The 18,099-nt window shown below is 51.4% G+C and overlaps 2 protein-coding genes across 8 annotated transcripts in view; one reads left to right on the plus strand and one right to left on the minus strand.

The window, feature by feature from the left end:
* KRIT1 (KRIT1 ankyrin repeat containing) overlaps window positions 1–7,505 on the minus strand; it is a 39,928-nt gene extending 32,423 nt beyond the window's left edge. For 2 of the 6 annotated variants that reach the window (XM_073581995.1, XM_073581992.1), the window contains exon 1: window positions 7,367–7,505. The gene's annotated coding sequence lies outside the window, so the exon portion shown is untranslated. The other 4 variants (XM_073581998.1, XM_073581997.1, XM_073581996.1 and 1 more) reach the window with 3 other exon arrangements.
* Window positions 7,506–7,697: 192 nt separating this feature from the next.
* ANKIB1 (ankyrin repeat and IBR domain containing 1) overlaps window positions 7,698–18,099 on the plus strand; it is a 77,768-nt gene continuing 67,366 nt past the window's right edge. For both annotated transcript variants that reach the window (XM_073581991.1, XM_073581990.1), the window contains exon 1: window positions 7,698–8,005. The gene's annotated coding sequence lies outside the window, so the exon portion shown is untranslated. The remainder of the gene's footprint in view (window positions 8,006–18,099) is intronic.

The following is an 18,099-nucleotide window of genomic DNA, read 5'->3' on the forward strand; positions in this document are numbered from 1 at the left end:
TTGGCGTCCCATAGCGCTTCTCGATACGGACCGGAAGGTTCTGGCCAAGGTGCTGTTTAATCGGCTGGTGAAGTTTGCACCCCGGCTCCTTTCAGGGGCCCAGCATTGCTCTGTTCCGGGCCGCAGTACTTTTAGTGCTGTGCTCGGTGTCCGAGAGGCAGTGGAGCAGGGTAGGGCAGGTCACTGGAGGGGGTACTTGCTGTCATTAGATCAAGCGAAAGCCTTTGACCGGGTCAACCACGAGTACCTCTGGTCCGTCCTTTTGAGGTATGGTCTGCCTGGGAGGTTTGTAAAATGGTTAGAGATCCTGTAACAAGGGGCTGAGACTTTTCCGCTGGTGAACGGTTGGTCAGGTCGCCCTTTTGAGGTGGGTTCTGGGGTCCGTCAGGGCTGTCCGCTGAGCCCGCTTTTATACGTGTTCGCGATCGATCCCTTCCTAAGGAGGATAGATCGTGGACCGTTGGCGGGAGTCGGGATGGACCAGGCGGGCTCTGGGTCCTCTCTGAGGGTGGTGGCGTATGCCGACGATGTTTCCCTTTTCGTGTCCTCGAGAAGGGAGGCGGATTGGGTCATGTCGGAGGTAGTGCGCTACTCGGAGGCATCCGGGTCCATGATCAACCGGGATAAGTGTGAAAGTCTCTGGCTGGGAGGGGGAGATCCCAGGTTTGATCTCCCGGACACCCTTCCAGGGCCCCAGGCCACCGCCAAAATTCTAGGCATCGAATTTGGCCCCGGGGATTACCCCCAGCAAAATTGGGAGGGCAGACTTAAGATCGCCGCCCAAAAGGTGGACCAATGGAAGGGTTGGTCTTTAACCCTGAGGGAAAGGGTTGCCCTGGCTAAAGGCTTTCTGCAACCTTTATTAATATACCTGGGCAGTGTGTGCATCTTGCCGGAACCTCTCTGGACACGGGTCTATAGCCTGTTCTTCCAATTGTTATGGGGGAATAGGCTTAACCTAATCAAGAGGGAGGTTACATACCGTACGAGGAGACTAGGCGGGTTGGGTATGGTCAACCCGGTGGTGTTTCTAGTAAACACCTTTCTTAAGACTAACATCTCCAACCTCTGGCTAGAGAGGGCTCCTCCGTGGGTAGTCTCCTGCAAGGGTTGGCTTTGGCCTTTCTTCCAGGAATGGGAGACAGGAGGGCAGGTGAAGGACCTACGCACACCTCATGGGCATCTCCCGGCTTACGCTACCCCGGTTCTGAAGGTGATCCGCCGGTGGGGTCTGGGAATGTGGGAAATCAGGACCATGTCGAGGCAGTGCCTTGACAGGAGGGTCCTGTTGACCCATTTCCAGAAGCCCCTGGCCCTTAAGGATTGCCCAGGCCGGGATCTGGAGGTCGGGCTGGGGCTTTTAAATTCTAAGCGGATCCCCATGAAGTTTTGGGACTTGACCTGGCGCTGCTTCCACGGGAGGCTGTATGTAAAGGATAACCTGAAGTGCAGGAAATCCGATGATCGGGGTTGTCCCCGTGAGGAGTGTGGCGACGTGCTGGAAAGCATGGAGCACTTCCTGCTTCATTGTCCCTTTAATGCAGAGGTTTACAACAGGGTGGGGGCTTCCATACGTTGGCCGCGGCTGGCGTCCCTGTCCTACGCTGAGTGGGCCTATGGAGCGTTCAGATCCCTGGGTGGCCGGGACCCGTGCACTTTATTCCTAGTCAGTGTAGTGGTTAGGTTCTACACTTGGAATGCACGGTGCCTAGTTTCGCCGCGGAAAAAAACCCTTCCGAGGGATGAGGTGGTAGGAAACATCTTGGGTGACCTGGTGAAGGTCCGTTCTTTGGAGTTCGAAAGGTTGGGTGTGAGGAAGGCCTCTTGGCTTTGGAGGGGCCTCTCCTTTTAGAAATGCACTCAAGGGAGAGCTAGCTCCGTGTGAATGAGGGTAGGGATAGCATAAGTTTCACTGGGTGTTAGGGACAGAATTAGGGGCAGATAGGGACAGGGAGGGACAGGCACTGAGGGACAGATAGAGAGTTAGTTATGATAAGTTAGGTAGAGTAGGGGCAGGTAGGGACAGATAGGGACAGTTTCTTTAAGGACAGAAGTAGGGACAGTCTTAGTTGTTGAGGGACAGGGTGAATGTGTTAGTGAGGGATGGGGCCTCCAGAACTCCTTTCCTGGTGTTGGGCTGGTGCATGTCACTTTAGCTTTTTGTTTTGGAAGCATGAAATTTAATGGATATTGGGCTTGCAGGCACCAAACTTGGGCCTGTGGCAAGGTTTTTGGAAATGTGGTTAATACTTATTGTTTGGGTAATATTATCACTGGTTATAGCAGGTCGTATCTTAGGTGTATAACAAGTGTAGTATGTGCTTTTTGTGTATCTGTACATGTATGCAGTATTGTATGTATGTCGCTAGGATGGTGCTTTTAAAAAAATGTATATATTATAGTTAGGAAAGGGGGAAGGGGTACAGTCAGGTTGGGTGGGGGTTTCTTGCGGGAGGGAGGGGGGAAGTTTGGACCCTGGAATGGACCCTGAGAAATCAAGGGCCGAAGATCAGAAGGACATGGCCTGGGAACTACACCAAGGACCATGGGAAATATATAAGGAAATGTAGAGACGGGCCATAAACTTTCCTGGACCCTGAGGTGCTGTTTTTTTTTCTGAGGCCATAAACTTTCATGGACCTAGGTGTGGAAAAGGCTACGAACTTGTGGACAAAAATAAATAAATAAAAAAATAAAAAAAATATATATATAAAAAAAAAAAAAAGGGAAAAAGGGGGGTAGTTTCTTGCTGTGTTGAGGGGAAGTAGTTGAGGGTCTGCCAAGATGGCTGTTTTTTCTGTTTAAGGCAGTGGGCCAGAAAAAGTGTTTACTTTCCTGTTTTAAATCCAGTATATAGGAATGAATGGGAGCATGAGTGAAGGTGTGAATGGGGTTGAATGTGAAGGAATGGATTTTTTTGTTTTCTTTGTTTTTTTTTTTTTGTTTTTTTTTTGGAGGTTCCTGCTGGGGGTCCCTCAGGCTGCAAAGCCTGGAGCCACTGCACTATGTCCTTCAGAGATGGACTGTCGTAAGCTAGCATATTTGCACAAGTTTTTTTTTGTATGTCGGTGTGGTTTATTTTAGTTCATGTATCGTGGTTTTTGATTTCTGGAATGTTGTTTTTGTCTGTCTTATGTATTGTGTTTTTGATATTTTTATAATAAAAGAGATACAGGAGGTAACTCAGGATCAGTAATGTAATGTATGTACACAGTGACTGCACCAGCAGAATAGTGAGTGCAGCTCTGGGGTATAATACAAGAGGTAACTCAGGATCAGTAATGTAATGTATGTACACAGTGACTGCACCAGCAGAATAGTGAGCGCAGCTCTGGGGTATAATACAGGATGTAACTCAGGATCAGTAATGTAATGTATGTACACAGTGACTGCACCAGCAGAATAGTGAGTGCAGCTCTGGGGTATAATACAAGAGGTAACTCAGGATCAGTAATGTAATGTATGTACACAGTGACTGCACCAGCAGAATAGTGAGTGCAGCTCTGGGGTATAATACAAGAGGTAACTCAGGATCAGTAATGTAATGTATGTACACAGTGACTGCACCAGCAGAATAGTGAGTGCAGCTCTGGAGTATAATACAGGATGTAACTCAGGATCTGTAATGTAATGAATTGAACCTGAAAGCAAGTGTCAAAATAATGCAAAAAAAAAAAAAAAAAAACACACTCACACTCTGCCTTCTTTTTACAGCTTGAGGTGGTATTGCCTGTTCACATTGTGACCTTTTACAATCTAATTATAAAAATACAACACTAAAATAGGAATCAGACTCATCACAGAGAGAACCTCATGACTGCGGCCGGGCTGCTGTACTTTATAAATTGCTGGAAAGTCACAAGTAGAAAAGAGGGAAAGAATTGAGGGGGGAGTTTCATGAGTCAGCCCCTTTGGGGTATGGGTAGAACTATTGCCAGCAAGATAGAAGGTCAGAATAAAAAACCCTGCAGCCCCCGTAATAATGGAGGACGGGACATCTCCTGACTCACAACCAACACCTGATGTCGGATAAAAGGGAATTCAATGAATAATACATGATCAGGTAATATTAATTAGAAAATATATATATCTGCAAATATTGAAAACAAATTATCATGGATGACTATAAAACAAGGCTTCCATCAGAACGGGGCGGGGGTCAGACATGCGCACCCCAGCTCTGCTCATTCTCTATGGGACTGCCGGAGATCGCCAATCCCAACAATAAAAAAAAATGCTGTCCACTACTTAATATTTGAAAAAAAAAATAAAAAAAATTCCATCATGGCCAGGGCACATTTTTATTAATCATTTTATATTTCCTGCATTTTTACGGTATATTTTCCTCTTATAAAAGCTATAACTTTTTCTTCCCTCAACATATCCTTATGAAAGCCCCCACACCAAAAAATAAAAAACAAAACAATTCCACCAATGTTCTTTGGGTTTTGTTTTTATGGCAGTAACTGTACAGCGAAAATGACGATCTCCTACAGAATCACAGGCTGGACATCATGGGAGTACAAAGATGGCAGCGATGCTCTATTTACTTACACTCAACATAGGACATATTATTACATTCTATGTCATGAAAAGGTTAATGGGGTTAGCATATTGGCAACCTCGCTGTGCGATGGGGAATGTACACATGGAGCTTTTTTATGTGCTTTTTTTCCCTGCATGAAAAACACAGACTATGGGCAAAAAACTCATCCTGATGTACTGATCCTGAGTTACATCCTGTATTATACTCCAGAGCTGCATTCACTATTCTGCTGGTGCAGTCGCTGTGTACATACATTACATTACTGACCCTGAGTTACATCCTGTATTATACTCCAGAGCTGCACTCACTATTCTGCTGGTGCAGTCACTGTGTACATACATTACATTACTGATCCTGAGTTACATCCTGTATTATACCCCAGAGCTGCACTCACTATTCTGCTGGTGCAGTCACTGTGTACATACATTACATTACTGATCCTGAGTTACATCCTGTATTATACCCCAGAGCTGCACTCACTATTCTGCTGGTGCAGTCACTGTGTACATACATTACATTACTGATCCTGAGTTACATCCTGTATTATACTCCAGAGCTGCACTCACTATTGTGCTGGTGCAGTCACTGTGTACATACATTACATTACTGATCCTGAGTTACATCCTGTATTATACTCCAGAGCTGCGCTCACTATTCTGCTGGTGCAGTCACTGTGTACATACATTACATTACTGATTCTGAGTTACATCCTGTATTATACTCCAGAGCTGCACTCACTATTCTGCTGGTGCAGTCACTGTGTACATACATTACATTTCTGATCCTGAGTTACATCCTGTATTATACTCCAGAGCTGCACTCACTATTCTGCTGCTGCAGTCACCGTGTACATACATTACATTACTGATCCTGAGTTACATCCTGTATTATACCCCAGAGCTGCACTCACTATTCTGCTGGTGCAGTCACTGTGTACATACATTACTGATCCTGAGTTACATCCTGTATTATACCCCAGAGCTGCACTCACTATTCTGCTGGTGCAGTCACTGTGTACATACATTACATTTCTGATCCTGAGTTACATCCTGTATTATACTCCAGAGCTGCACTCACTATTCTGCTGACGCAGTCACTGTGTACATACATTACATTACTGATCCTGAGTTACATCCTGTATTATATCCCAGAGCTGCACTCACTATTCTGCTGGTGCAGTCACTGTGTACATACATTACATTGCTGATCCTGAGTTACATCCTGTATTATACCCCAGAGCTGCACTCACTATTCTGCTGGTGCAGTCACTGTGTACATACATTACATTACTGATTCTGAGTTACCTCCTGTATTATACTCCAGAGCTGTACTCACTATTCTGCTGGTGCAGTCACTGTGTACAAACATTACTGATCCTGAGTTACCTCCTGTATTATACTCCAGAGCTGCACTCACTATTCTGCTGGTGCAGTCACTGTGTACAAACATTACTGATCCTGAGTTACCTCCTGTATTATACTCCAGAGCTGCACTCACTATTCTGCTGGTGCAGTCACTGTGTACATACATTACATTGCTGATCCTGAGTTACATCCTGTATTATACCCCAGAGCTGTACTCACTATTCTGCTGGTGCAGTCACTGTGTACATACATTACATTACTGATCCTGAGTTACATCCTGTATTATACTCCAGAGCTGCACTCACTATTCTGCTGGTGCAGTCACTGTGTACATACATTACATTACTGATCCTGAGTTACCTCCTGTATTATACTCCAGAGCTGCACTCACTATTCTGCTGGTGCAGTCACTGTGTACATACATTACATTGCTGATCCTGAGTTACATCCTGTATTATACCCCAGAGCTGCACTCACTATTCTGCTGGTGCAGTCACTGTGTACATACATTACATTACTGATCCTGAGTTACATCCTGTATTATACTCCAGAGCTGTACTCACTATTCTGCTGGTGCAGTCACTGTGTACAAACATTACTGATCCTGAGTTACCTCCTGTATTATACTCCAGAGCTGCACTCACTATTCTGCTGGTGCAGTCACTGTGTACAAACATTACTGATCCTGAGTTACCTCCTGTATTATACTCCAGAGCTGCACTCACTATTCTGCTGGTGCAGTCACTGTGTACATACATTACATTGCTGATCCTGAGTTACATCCTGTATTATACCCCAGAGCTGTACTCACTATTCTGCTGGTGCAGTCACTGTGTACATACATTACATTGCTGATCCTGAGTTACATCCTGTATTATACCCCAGAGCTGCACTCACTATTCTGCTGGTGCAGTCACTGTGTACATACATTACATTACTGATCCTGAGTTACATCCTGTATTATACCCCAGAGCTGCACTCACTATTCTGCTGGTGCAGTCACTGTTTACATACATTACATTACTGATCCTGAGTTACATCCTGTATTATCCTCCAGAGCTGCACTCACTATTCTGCTGGTGCAGTCACTGTGTACATACATTACATTACTGATCCTGAGTTACATCCTGTATTATCCTCCAGAGCTGCACTCACTATTCTGCTGGTGCAGTCACTGTGTGCATACATCATCTGGAGACAGTCAGTAAGCAGGTTGTCAGCCGTCACTCTGTAGCTGAGCTCCCATGATGCAGCGAGCACATTCTACAGTGTCTGGTGTGAGAACTAAATTTCCCAGAATTCTACTAACCAAAACACGCAGGGGCTGCTGGGAGATGTGCGTTGTAATCCCGTGAGTGAGTGCAGCCTGCTCCATACCGCACGGGGTTGTGGCCGCTGCTGCCTGTCTCCTGTCCGGTCCGCTCCCGTCAGCGCTGAGCGGAGGCCGCGCACTCACCTGCTATGAGGCGGATCCGTCTGCTGTGTCCCGTCCAGCCTCTCCCTGAGCCGCCAGCATGCCTTCCTGGGGCGTGGTCTAAGTCATAAAGGAGGCGTGGTTACCCGAACAGTGTTGGACTCAGCATAACAAAATAAAGGGGGTGTGGCTATTAGTAGACCAATAAGACGCGAAATTTATAGCTCGGAGGCGTGGCCACAATTAGTTTGCAGGGAGCTAGGAAGAGGCGTGGCGAGAAACGAGATAGTTCCAATGGGCGGGGCAAAGCTCTGTTTACGTTCGGCTAGTCAGCTGGATGGGCGGGGTTATGTCTCAGTTGTGGGAGGGGGTGGAGTTGTGGGCGTGGTGAATGTCGGTGACTGTCGGTGCTCCGGGGCTGGCTCTCGGTCGCTGAGGTTGGGGGGCTGGTGACGGAAGGACGGACCCTGCCGGGGCGGCGTCTCCGGTGTGCGCCCTATGTGGTGTATCACTGTGCTGCGGTGCCGGCGCTGAGAGGAGGAGGAGGCGGCGGCCACTGCTGAGCGAGTTTCCGGGTCGCTGTAGTTGTTCCGGGTGTCGGGGGCCTGTCTGTACCGGGGATGAGAGCCGGACTGCGGTGACACGGAGGATGCCGGACGTGCTGCATGGACTGCGACCATAGTGAGTGCCGGCCGCTGTGTGACCGCATCACCGGGGGCTCCGCTCATTACCGGGGGTCTCTGCCCATCAGTCACTGTTGGGGGGGTCTCTGCCCATCAGTCAGTGTTGGGGGGGGGTCTCTGCCCATCAGTCACTGTTGGGGGGGGGGGGTCTCTGCCCATCAGTCACTGTTGGGGGGGGGTCTCTGCCCATCAGTCACTGTTGGGGGGGGGGGTCTCTGCCCATCAGTCACTGTTGGGGGGGTTCTCTGCCCATCAGTCACTGTTGGGGGGGGTCTCTGCCCATCAGTCCCTGTTGGGGGGGTCTCTGCCCATCAGTCCCTGTTGGGGGGGTCTCTGCCCATCAGTCCCTGTTGGGGGGGTCTCTGCCCATCAGTCCGTGTTGGGGGGGTCTCTGCCCATCAGTCCCTGTTGGGGGGGTCTCTGCCCATCAGTCCCTGTTGGGGGGGTCTCTGCCCATCAGTCCCTGTTGGGGGGGTCTCTGCCCATCAGTCCCTGTTGGGGGGGTCTCTGCCCATCAGTCCCTGTTGGGGGGGTCTCTGCCCATCAGTCCCTGTTGGGGGGGTCTCTGCCCATCAGTCCCTGTTGGGGGGGTCTCTGCCCATCAGTCCCTGTTGGGGGGGTCTCTGCCCATCAGTCCCTGTTGGGGGGGTCTCTGCCCATCAGTCCCTGTTGTGGGGGTCTCTGCCCATCAGTCCCTGTTGGGGGGGGTCTCTGCCCATCAGTCCGTGTTGGGGGGGGGTCTCTGCCCATCAGTCAGTGTTGGGGGGGGTCTCTGCCCATCAGTCAGTGTTGGGGGGGGGTCTCTGCCCATCAGTCAGTGTTGGGGGGGGTCTCTGCCCATCAGTCAGTGTTGGGGGGGGTCTCTGCCCATCAGTCAGTGTTGTGGGGGGGTCTCTGCCCATCAGTCACTGTTGGGGGGGGGTCTCTGCCCATCAATCACTGTTGGGGGGGGGGTGTCTGCCCATCAATCACTGTTGGGGGGGGGGTGTCTGCCCATCAGTCACTGTTGTGGGGGGTGTCTGCCCATCAATCACTGTTGTGGGGGGTCTCTGCCCATCAGTCACTGTTGGGGGGGGGGGGTGTCTGCCCATCAGTCACTGTTGGGGGGGTCTCTGCCCATCAGTCATTGTTGGGGGGGTATCTGCTTATCATTCATTGTTGTGGGGGGGTCTCTGCCCATCAGTCAATGTTGGGGGGGCCGTCTCTGCCCATCAGTCACTGTTGGGGGGGGGTCTCTGCCCATCAGTCACTGTTGGGGGGGGTCTCTGCCCATCAGTCACTGTTGGGGGGGGTCTCTGCCCATCAGTCACTGTTGGGGGGGGTCTCTGCCCATCAGTCACTGTTGGGGGGGTCTCTGCCCATCAGTCACTGTTGGGGGGGTCTCTGCCCATCAGTCATTGTTGGGGGGGTATCTGCTTATCATTCATTGTTGTGGGGGGGGTCTCTGCACATCAGTCGTGTTGTGCTGGGGGGGTCTTTGCCTATTGCTTGCTGTGTTGTGTGCAGGGCTGTGGAGTCGGAGTCGTGGAGTCGGAGTCGGTGCTCATTTTGGTGGAGTCGGTATAAAATGGACCGACTCCGACTCCTAAAATATATAATAAATTGGGTACAGTAATTCAATGCAGGATGTGCTGAATATTTTTTCATAGGAGTTTGGGAAAGTTATGAAATGTCCTATAAATGGCTGTTATATTCCTGATCTAAGGCTACATTCACACACAGCGTTTTTCCTGTGTTTTTTGAGGATACGTTTTTCAGCTGCAAAAGCAGATCAGCTTTTTAAAAAACTGCATCACCTGAAAGGTTTTTGAGCTCATAGATAATGTTTTCAATAGCAAAAGCAGATTAGAAATCTGCTCTATCTATCCATTTATCCATATCTGTCTATCCATATCGTATCTGTACCAAAAAGAATGAAAACCGGGTAGTACACCAATATATATTCTGTTCTATCTAAATATCTTGATTATTGGATCATAAAAATGATTAAATGTCTGAGGTTCACATTGTACTGCAATAAATTTTTCACTTAAATATAAGCAATATGTGTGGGAGTCGGAGTCGGAGTCTGTGTAAGGGAAATTGAGGAGTCGGAGTCACAGGTTTGGCTTACCGACTCCACAGCCCTGTGGGGGGGATCAATGCCCATTTTTTGTTCTTTTTTGTATGGGGGGGTCTCTGCCCATTACATGCTCTGTTGTGGGGGTGGGGTCTTTGCCTATTTCTTTCTGTGTTGTGTGGGGTCTTCCCATTACTCGCTTTGCTTTGTGTGAGGGGGTCTCTGCCCATCAGTCGCTGTTGTTGGGGGGTCTCTGTCCATCACAGTCACTATTGTGTGGGGTTTCTGCCCATCAGTCGTTGTGTTGTGCTGGGGGGGTCTTTGCCTATTGCTTTCTGTATTGCGTGAGGGTCTCTGCCCTTTAGCCGCTCTGTTGTGTGTGTGTGGGGTCTTCCCATTGCTCGCTGTGTTGTGGGGGGTCTCTGCCTTTTGCGGCTGGCATAAGGGGGGTCTGTGAACTGTTAACCTATTGGGGATACGTTTGCCCGCTGTCATTTTGTATGATCCGCTCTCCCCGCTGTGCCCGCCTGATATAGGAGGGTGCAGCCGTTGTCGGCCTGTCGGAGGGCAGTGCCAGGCCTGGAGCTGGTGGACTCTTTGCGATGGTTTGTGCCCGTAGTTCCTCCGGTTTCATCTGTCACTCTGTACTCGGGTGTTTGCTGTGTGTGGCGGAGACGCCGGGTGATTCGGCACTGATGTGCCATGTGTGCCAGGCTGCAGTCTGTATGTTCGGTGCCAGGAGCTGGTCTCGGAGATGTTTTTACACCCGTCTGTCTCGGGGAGCGTGCGCTCTGTGCCAGCACATCGCTGTTACTTGCTCACACCCATCGCCTGGATGGCACCAGAGTAATCGTCTGTGGCACTGTGACGCCGCAGGGTGTGGGCACCTGAGCCCTGGTGCGGTCTGTGAGCAGCTCAATACTTGATTTCATCCTGCATCATAAGCTGTCCTGCTCGTGGATAGGTATGAAATGATGCCAGGCCACTCAGCTCTGCTGGACCACTCCATGCCAATCATCTGTGCCAAGTCTGCTCCTCAAACATCTCACGGGGTGAAACTAAAGACTTTGCTCCTTTTGCTTTGGAAAGAGAATCCAGAGACCAACCCCAGACTGTGCCACCTACAATAGGATGGGTCTGCACATTGTGCCAACCTGCTGGTAGAGGGATATGCGGACTGTGCCATCCCAACACAGGGTTTTATAACTGACACCTGCCACGGGTTATCCTATTATATATAAAAGTACAGAATGCCGGGAAGAGGCGGCACTTACTATATTGTGTGTGCCATTGTTTGTGCAGGTAAGAAAGGGGCAGCACAATATGCCAACCTACCAAAGGAAGAATCTGAGTTTAGTGCCAGCTTTTTGAGGAAAGTTTATGCCAACGTATCCAAAGACAGGATCTACACAGTGGTAGGATCTGCACACTTTGCCAGACTGCCATTATCTCTCATGTAAAGGGTGCCTGCACTGTGTCCACCTGCCATGGGAAATGGCGCCTGCACTGTGTCCACCTGCCATGGGAAAGGGCACACGCACTGTGCCCACCAGCCACGGGAAATGGCGCGTGCACTGTGCCCACCTGCCACGGGAAATGGCGCGTGCACTGTGCCCACCTGCCACGGGAAATGGCGCGTGCACTGTGCCCACCTGCCACGGGAAATGGCGCGTGCACTGTGCCCACCAGCCACGGGAAATGGCGCGTGCACTGTGCCCACCAGCCACGGGAAATGGCACACGCACTGTGCCCACCAGCCACGGGAAATGGCGCGTGCACTGTGCCCACCTGCCACGGGAAATGGCGCGTGCACTGTGCCCACCTGCCATGGAAATGGCGCGTGCACTGTGCCCACCAGCCACGGGAAAGGGCGCGTGCACTGTGCCCACCAGCCACGGGAAAGGGCGCGTGCACTGTGCCCACCAGCCACGGGAAAGGGCGCGTGCACTGTGCCCACCAGCCACGGGAAAGGGCGCGTGCACTGTGCCCACCTGCCATGGAAAGGGTGCGTGCAGTGTGCCATCGTACAATGGGTAGGGTCTACACACTGCAAGCCAACTGTAGCGGGGACCAGCAGACTTTGCCAATCTACCATAGGAGACTCTGTGCCACCCCAGTAGAGTCATGATCTTTTCATTCTCTCTTATTATGACGCAGCTGATGAGATTTGCCGTTCTGGAGCCTGGGAAAGCTGAGTGCCCCCTGTTGTGTGAGCTGTGATACTCAGCATATTTATTGTCTTCTGATCCTCCCAGAAATGAAGAGGACACCTGTTTTATAAAGCCATGAGCTGGTAAAAGGTGTGGGGGAAGGGAGGTGACACCTGTCCTGAGCCCATTCCTAGGTCACTGGGGTGTCAGTCACTTCTTATACACAGGTCACCTCCCAGAATGTAAATATTTGCTTTTCCAGCTGTTCACTGTTGTGGTGTGTACAGGGCTCTGACGCGGGGCACTGCAGGATGGGCGACCCGGATGTTGGTGCTGCCGGCTCTGCTTTGGTGCAGACGCTTTACGTGTGGCTTTATCTGACCGCTCATGCTGAAGCCCGCGCTGATGCTGGTAAACTTGTGACTACAACTCCAATGTAGACCCTTTTGTCTCCATGGTAACAGACTACAAATTAATCCCATGTAGTCGTATCTTGCATACATATAGGACTATTCAGAGTGTAGCTAACGTTAACAGTGCAGCATGCTACTGCTCGCTCCCCTGCTCGCTTTGGCTGTGCTCCCCTGCTCGCTTTGGCTGTGCTCCCCTGCTCGCTTTGGCTGTGCTCCCCTGCTCGCTTTGGCTGTGCTCCCCTGCTCGCTTTGGCTGTGCTCCCCTGCTCGCTTTGGCTGTGCTCCCCTGCTCGCTTTGGCTGTGCTCCCCTGCTCGCTTTGGCTGTGCTCCCCTGCTCGCTTTGGCTGTGCTCCCCTGCTCGCTTTGGCTGTGCTCCCCTGCTCGCTTTGGCTGTGCTCCCCTGCTCGCTTTGGCTGTGCTCCCCTGCTCGCTTTGGCTGTGCTCCCCTGCTCGCTCTGGCTCCCCTCCCCTGCTCGCTCTGGCTCCCCTCCCCTGCTCGCTCTGGCTCCCCTCCCGCGCTCGCTCTGGCTCCCCTCCCGCGCTCGCTCTGGCTCCCCTCCCGCGCTCGCTCTGGCTCCCCTCCCGCGCTCGCTCTGGCTCCCCTCCCGCGCTCGCTCTGGCTCCCCTCCCGCGCTCGCTCTGGCTCCCCTCCCGCGCTCGCTCTGGCTCCCCTCCCGCGCTCGCTCTGGCTCCCCTCCCGCGCTCGCTCTGGCTCCCCTCCCGCGCTCGCTCTGGCTCCCCTCCCCTGCTCTCTCTGGCTCCCCTCCCGGGCTCTCTCTGGCTCCCCTCCCGGGCTCTCTCTGGCTCCCCTCCCGGGCTCTCTCTGGCTCCCCTCCCGCGCTCGCTCTGGCTCCCCTCCCCTGCTCGCTCTGGCTCCCCTCCCCTGCTCGCTCTGGCTCCCCTCCCCTGCTCGCTCTGGCTCCCCTCCCCTGCTCGCTCTGGCTCCCCTCCCCTGCTCGCTCTGGCTCCCCTCCCCTGCTCGCTCTGGCTCCCCTCCCCTGCTCGCTCTGGCTCCCCTCCCCTGCTCGCTCTGGCTCCCCTCCCCTGCTCGCTCTGGCTCCCCTCCCCTGCTCGCTCTGGCTCCCCTCCCGGGCTCTCTCTGGCTCCCCTCCCCTGCTCGCTCTGGCTCCCCTCCCCTGCTCGCTCTGGCTCCCCTCCCCTGCTCGCTCTGGCTCCCCTCCCCTGCTCGCTCTGGCTCCCCTCCCGCGCTCGCTCTGGCTCCCCTCCCGCGCTCGCTCTGGCTCCCCTCCCGCGCTCGCTCTGGCTCCCCTCCCGCGCTCGCTCTGGCTCCCCTCCCGCGCTCGCTCTGGCTCCCCTCCCGCGCTCGCTCTGGCTCCCCTCCCGCGCTCGCTCTGGCTCCCCTCCCGCGCTCGCTCTGGCTCCCCTCCCCTGCTCTCTCTGGCTCCCCTCCCGGGCTCTCTCTGGCTCCCCTCCCGGGCTCTCTCTGGCTCCCCTCCCGGGCTCTCTCTGGCTCCCCTCCCGGGCTCTCTCTGGCTCCCCTCCCGGGCTCTCTCTGGCTCCCCTCCCGGGCTCTCTCTGGCTCCCCTCCCGCGCTCGCTCTGGCTCCCCTCCCCTGCTCGCTCTGGCTCCCCTCCCCTGCTCGCTCTGGCTCCCCTCCCCTGCTCGCTCTGGCTCCCCTCCCGGGCTCTCTCTGGCTCCCCTCCCGGGCTCTCTCTGGCTCCCCTCCCCTGCTCGCTCTGGCTCCCCTCCCGCGCTCGCTCTGGCTCCCCTCCCCTGCTCGCTCTGGCTCCCCTCCCCTGCTCGCTCTGGCTCCCCTCCCGCGCTCGCTCTGGCTCGCCTCCCGCGCTCGCTCTGGCTCCCCTCCCGCGCTCGCTCTGGCTCCCCTCCCGCGCTCGCTCTGGCTCCCCTCCCCTGCTCGCTCTGGCTCCTCTCCCGCGCTCGCTCTGGCTCCCCTCCCGCGCTCGCTCTGGCTCCCCTCCCGCGCTCGCTCTGGCTCCCCTCCCGCGCGTATATATTAATGGACAGCGCACCACAGCCGGGCTGGAGGGTCAATAAAGGGGAATTCCACCACGGTTTCATTTAGATTTGCACAGGAACTAGTACGATCAGTCTTATTCATTGTGAGAGCAAAACATAAAAAATGCATTTACAGCATATGACTTCCATGGCAGGGCTGTCCAGACGTGGGCTAGAGTGGTTCTAGGTGTGGCTGGTAGTAGAAGGGTTAAAAACAAATAATTTCCCGTCAATGGAAAATGGAAAAAAAAAAAAGAAGTTATCTCAATCAGATAAAAGGTGCAGTGCGTGCCCGGTGCCAAGTGCTGCGGAGAAGCGTCTGGTGGCACGTTGCCCGGTGCGTGAAGGCCATGGGTAACTCATCGGGACCTTGTCACTGGGCACTGCCGGTGATTGATGGTCCTCTGCCATAGCCGGCAGTTTATATCGAGGGGCCGCGCCTCTCCGGCAGAGTAAGGTGACCAGTCTATGATAAGTGCACTGCAGCCGATTGTATTATTAATGCCCGCTTTGTTCCCGGCAATCTTCTCAAGTCATTGCTCACAACCGTCCAGCTCGGGTGACTTCAGGATTTTGTGTTTTTTTTTTTGTTTTTTTTTTTTTTTCTCGAATAAGGTGAAGATTGCTTAAAGGGAAACTTAAAGGGAGAAAACAAGATCCGACTAATGCGAGGCGATCAGCTGGTTTTAGTTAAGCACCTGACCACTTTCGTGTCGTTCTCCATGTTTTGGGCCTATTTGGCTGCCCCGGTTTTATTCTCCTTTTATTCCCGGTCCTCTTCTGAATATTCCTTTTGTTTTTCTTTTTCAAATCTGCCATACGGATCCAGAGAGATGGGCCTTTTAATTTAGTGCAAATTTATATGGTGTTTACAAAGGGACATGGCAAACAGAGCAGTCTAAAGTCACGCCCCCGAGGATCCTGTGAGCGTCCCCGAGGATCCTGTGAGCGCCCCCGAGGATCCTGTGAGCCCCCTTTTGTAAAGGTTACAAAATTTAGCACTGAATAAAAAAGATTCACACCTCTGATACTGTATTACAGATTTTTTTTTTTTTTAAAAAAAAGCAAAAATTGAGAAATTATGGTTGGCACTGATTTACCCGAATTCTTACCTCTTGCCGACCACACTGAATAAACTAGATTCCCCTATGCTGGGACCAGTAACCTTGACTAAGATGATTTGGGATGCATGCTGGAAAAAAAATTCCAATTAATGTCTGAACAGTCTCCGGTGACTTAATTGCTATTTAACCCTGCAATACTGGACAGTTTGAAAAACAATTGTGGTCTAATAAGCAACTTTTTTGTTTTCCAGATATAGTTGATATACACTCCCAGGGTTTTACTGACTTTTGAGGCTTTATAATATCACTTTAACATCACAATAAACTTCTGTTACCGATAAAAATGAATTAGACACTCTATGCACGCACTCTTCTCCTGTCTTAAGGTCTCCCAACTTAAATATATCAAAAAGTTATGTAGAGCGGGCGTTTCCACAAAAGGATTTATATTTGATACTTACTAATTATGGGTAGCACGGTGGCTCAGTGGTTAGCTCTGTATGGTGGCTCAGTGGATAGCACTGCAGCCTTGCAGCGCTGGGGTCCTGGGCTCGAATCCCACCAAGGACAACATCTGCAAGGAGTTTGTATGTTCTCTCCGTGTTTGCGAGGGTTTCCCTCTGGGTTCTCCGGTTTCCTCCCACACTCCAAAGACATACTGATAGGGAATGTAGATTGTGAGCCCCATCGGGGACAGTGATGATAATGTGTGCAAACTGTAAAGCGCTGCGGAATATGTTAGCGCTATATAAAAATAAAGATTATTATTATTGCTTAACCCATATGTAGAAGACTGTCTGAATCACCCAATCCCCTCCATCGTCTGTCAAGTTTGGGTCTGGTCTGGTCTTGCCGGGACTGGTCTGGCCTGGTCTGGTCTTGCCGGGACTGGCCTGGCGTGGTCTGGTCTTGCCGGGACTGGCCTGGCGTGGTCTGGTCTTGCCGGGACTGGCCTGGCGTGGTCTGGTCTTGCCGGGACTGGCCTGGCGTGGTCTGGTCTTGCCGGGACTGGCCTGGCCTGGTCTGGTCTTGCCGGGACTGGCCTGGCGTGGTCTGATCTTGCCGGGACTGGCCTGGCCTAGACTTGGCGGGTCGGCTCTAGCCTAGACTTGGCAGGTCGGCTCGGGTTTAGTCATTGTGCAGGTATATTATTTGACGCAGGTTATGAGTTTTTCATTGTTGAGTTCATTTTTACGCCTTTGATAGATTACTAAATCTAACCAGAATGTAAAGCTTGCTATTGTTTTGAATATTTATTTTATTTTCTGTAACTTTATATTTGAAAAATTCAATAAAATCCAGTTCTAAAAAACAAAAAATTTATAACACTATATTAGTAAAGTTTCTTCTTTTTTTTTTATTTATTTTTTATTATTTTTTTTTTAAATCTTGTTGCAATGCGCCAGTAATGATATAGTTGCCTGTTTTATGTATCACAAAATGTAACTGTCACCCCCAACATCATGGAGTTTTCATAACTATGCAAAAAAGATCCACAGGATTTGTTAAGAAAGGAATGTCGCGGTGTACTGGTGACTTTATCTTGCATACATCTATAGCACAAGAACATTTTCCTGGATTTCCCCAGTAAGGCCGAGCTATTCTCAGGATGTCGGTGGTGATGTTTGTCTCACTGTCTATAGGATGTGTCGTTACTCGGATTCCCAGGCTCGGGCTGTGTAATGTTGGGATCCGTTTTGTGTACACAGCTCTGCCCCGTCCTGCTGTCCTGTCTCCCGCTCCGCATTCCTTTGCTTCCCTTCTGTCTGGCTTCTCCAGATCGTTGCTGCCAGGGGACAATTCTGTAGAGTTAACCCGAAGATGTCTGTACCTTTTTTTAAGTTGTAAAAAAAATAAATCTCACCTTTCGAAGTCCCAGAGGATTACCCATACTAGATAGAAATATAAGAATTAAAGGGATGTTGTCACCATAGACCTTTATGGCTTCTCCATCGTAGAGACCTAGACTAGTCTTGAGAATGGGGGGGTCCTGCGCCGACCATGACCCTGCCTGGTGCTTTCAGTGGAGAATTGGTTGTAGATTTGTGGCTCTCTACATCGACTTCTATGACAGTTTCCAAAAAATAAAAAGCATAGTGTGATCGATTGCGAGTCTACATGGCGATATCCAGAAACTCCCATAGAAGTCAGCGGAGAGAGCTGCGCATGCGCTGCCAACTCTACTGACAACGTCCACAGCATAAGGCAAGGAGGGGGTGTCTCGGAAAATCAGTTTTTGCATGCAAGTTTCAGCATTGATCTCCAGAATGGGGGTCCTCCGACCCCGTCCTGCCTAGTTATGCTGCTGCTATCTGTGGAGAGGAAGCAGTGCATGCGCAGGTCTTCGTGTTCTTGACAAAGATCCTCTGATTGATACGTATTATGCAGTTCTGTCTCCATGGTAACAGACTACAAACAATCCCTGTGT

Source organism: Dendrobates tinctorius, unplaced genomic scaffold, assembly GCF_039654945.1.
Source record: "Dendrobates tinctorius isolate UK_male_01 unplaced genomic scaffold, ASM3965494v1 ptg000070l, whole genome shotgun sequence".
NCBI lineage: Eukaryota > Metazoa > Chordata > Amphibia > Anura > Dendrobatidae > Dendrobates > Dendrobates tinctorius.